The sequence below is a fragment of the Melitaea cinxia genome, chromosome 2 (genome assembly GCF_905220565.1).
Source record: "Melitaea cinxia chromosome 2, ilMelCinx1.1, whole genome shotgun sequence".
Taxonomy (NCBI): Eukaryota; Metazoa; Arthropoda; class Insecta; order Lepidoptera; family Nymphalidae; genus Melitaea; species Melitaea cinxia.
The window spans coordinates 19,447,352-19,450,502 of record NC_059395.1 but is presented as its reverse complement, the minus strand read 5'-3'; positions in this window follow the sequence as shown (position 1 = coordinate 19,450,502).

The window sequence follows — 3,151 nt, the reverse complement described above, 5'->3', positions numbered from 1 at the left end:
AAATGGGCTATATAACACTGAAACAAAATCTTCAGCTAAATAATATTAGTATAGATAACTCGAAAAGTACTTATTAGATCTCGATTAAATTTAAATGAAACCATATGATAAGCGACGCCGCGTTGGCGCAGGGGTCACAGCTATGGTTTGTGCCGATTGCGCTGGTGGTTGCGGGTTCGAACCCCGCACATGACATACATTTGTATTGGCCATACAGGTGTTTGCCATGGTCTGGGTGTTTGTGCAGTCCTTGTGGGTCTCCCCACCGTGCCTCGGAGAGCACGTTAAGCCGTCGGTCCCGGTTGTTATCATGTACACCTGATAGCGATCGTTACTCATAGTAGGGAATATAGCCAACCCGCATTGGAGCAGCGTGGTGGATTAAGCTATGATCCTTCTCCTACACGGGGAAAGAGGCCTATGGCCAACAGTGGGATATTACAGGCTGAAGCGATATGATAAGCATTACCTTTCGAAAAAAAGAATCAGCAAAATCGGTCCACCCACTAAAAAGTTCTGAGAAAAACCTTCTCTGGAAGAACCTTCTTTGGAAGTCTTTGATGTCTTTGGAAGTCTTCTCCTTTTTTGGAAGTCGGTTAATAACTACGCGTCGCTATGCGTACCTACTGCACACTAAGGCGCTCTGATATCAGGGTAGGTAGGTACAGCTAGTCTCTATTTATCATTTAGTATTTACGCCTTACGCAGCATCCTATTCGTTTAGTTATATTTTTTATACAAACTGCATGTTTTATTTTTTTATTTCAGATTACTAGATTTACTACTAACTATTACTTTCATATATTTTTAATTTGGATGAGATTAAATAGAAATTATCCCGTTACAAATAAAAGAGGTTGCTAAAACCTAACGTACAAAATGTAAGACGTAACAATTTGATAACGAAAAAAAAAATTGCTATGTCAGTTGACTGTTACCTATAACACAAGAATTAAGTTGCTCACTATAGGAACATGCAGACGATCGTGCGTGTATGTTATAAGATAGATTTTTTTTATATTATAAGTAGCCCGTTAGCGCAGTTTGTAGTGACCCTGCATTTGCTCCGCGGGTCGTGGGTTCGATTCCTCGATCGATTCTGGGTGTAATATATATGTTTATTTATATATGTATTATTTATATGTAAGTTTATCGAAAAAATAATTGTGTTTGCTCACAAACGAAAAAAAACCGACTTCAATTTCATCGACGGGTAATACAACGTAGATCGACGAAAAAATAGTCAAAATCGGTACACCCAGTAAAAAGTTATTGCGGATTTTCGAGAGTTTCCCTCGATTTCTCTGGGATCCTATCATCAGATCCTGGTTTCCTTATCATGGTGCCAAACTAAGGATATCCCCTTTCCAACGAAAAAAGAATTGTCAAAATCGGTACATCCAGTAGAAACTTATGCGGTATAATACAACGTAGGTCGACGAAAAAAGCGTCAAGTAAAAACGCATTATTAGATATAACTCGAAAAGTAGTTGTTAGATCTCAAATAAATTTAAATGGGACCAACTGACACACACCACCTTTCAATTAAAAAAAAATTGTCGAAATCGGTCCACCCGGTCAAAAGTTCTGAGGTAACATAGATTAAAAAAAAAATACAGTCGAATTGAGAACCTCCTCCTTTTTTGGAAGTCGGTTAAAAAAAATTATGTAGCTATACCAGTTGGCTTTTACCTGTAAAACAAATTTTAAGTTGCTTACTTTAGGAACAGATGACCAGCGTGCGTGTATGTTGTAAATATTTATTTATTATTTATTTATTAAAGTAAGTATTAAAAGGGCCTTTGAAGTATCAGTTTACAATAATATATGGTATATGGAGCTACCACCACATGATTGTCTGTAACGAAAACCGTGTAAAAGTCTAGTACTGCTGTGTTAAAATATTGTATTGCACAGTAGGAAATATTAAGATAATTATTTATGACTTAACCGCTATCCCGCGGTGGCGAGTAATAAGCGTCAACTTTTCATCATTTAAAGGAAAACATATTTGATTGACACACGGTGTTTTAAATTAGTTCCTTTTAGTTCCAGTGTGTGTACACTGTGAACACACTGTAAAGAAACAGAATACTTTTTGGAAGAAAACGATGAAAGAAATGTACAATTCAAACAATTTTAATTAGGTACTGCCGATTATAGATAACTGATTTTTATGCGATTTGTCAATTTTAACGATTAAGTTTCAATATAAAGTTGAATATATAGATGTAAATTATCAATATAAGTAGATTACATATATAAAAAAATAAAAAATACTCATATTGTGTCATGTTAAATTAGATGAATGATTCATAATTAAATTAATGCTAAGAAGATTAACGGTTAAATTGTTAATTGCAAGTATTAATTATTAAATCAACGTAAAACGCATTAAAAACTGCATCGAACGGTTAAATCAATAACATCTCTCAATAACACAAAGATTCTCCACTTCTGCCGCGAGTAAACCCCCAATAAAACGGGATAGCATTGCGAGCGAGCGCGCCACTCGACACGCAACTATCAATTTAATTGGGGATCCGCGGGCAGCCTCTTTACCTCGCTTAACTTTTCGATTTACATTCAAAACGGTCTTTTAAAAACAAACTCAATAACTACGGGATAAACCCTCGATTCAATGCGTACTATACAAATCATTTGCCTGGAAAACTTTGTGGCTTGGCCGCCATTGGTGCCGCGCTCGGAGGCGGAGACTCAGACCCCGCCCGGTGGGAGCTGCGCATGCTAAACGCGTTTTAAACCCCGTTTAAGCGGTGTTTTGGGTGAAAACCGCAAGAAAATGTATGTAACATCGGTTAGGGGCAGGGCGTTGCTAAATGAAAAGATTTTCCCGCTTGAGCGATTTGAACATGGCTGACAGTCATATCGGATGCGCGCGAAAGTGCAGCTGTCATTATTTGCGCGTTTTTTGAATGACATACTGTGAATCGATCGATTATACGTTCTGAAATTGCATTTTGTAATTCATTAATCGCAAATAGGAAATTACAGTTATTAACAAGTTAATTTTATGATTCTATGAACTTTAAGATATTATTTGATTATCGTAATAAAAAGTATTAAAGTTAATATTAATTGAAAGTTAACCTAGTTAAGTAAGCACTATGTGACACAAACCGAGGAGTAA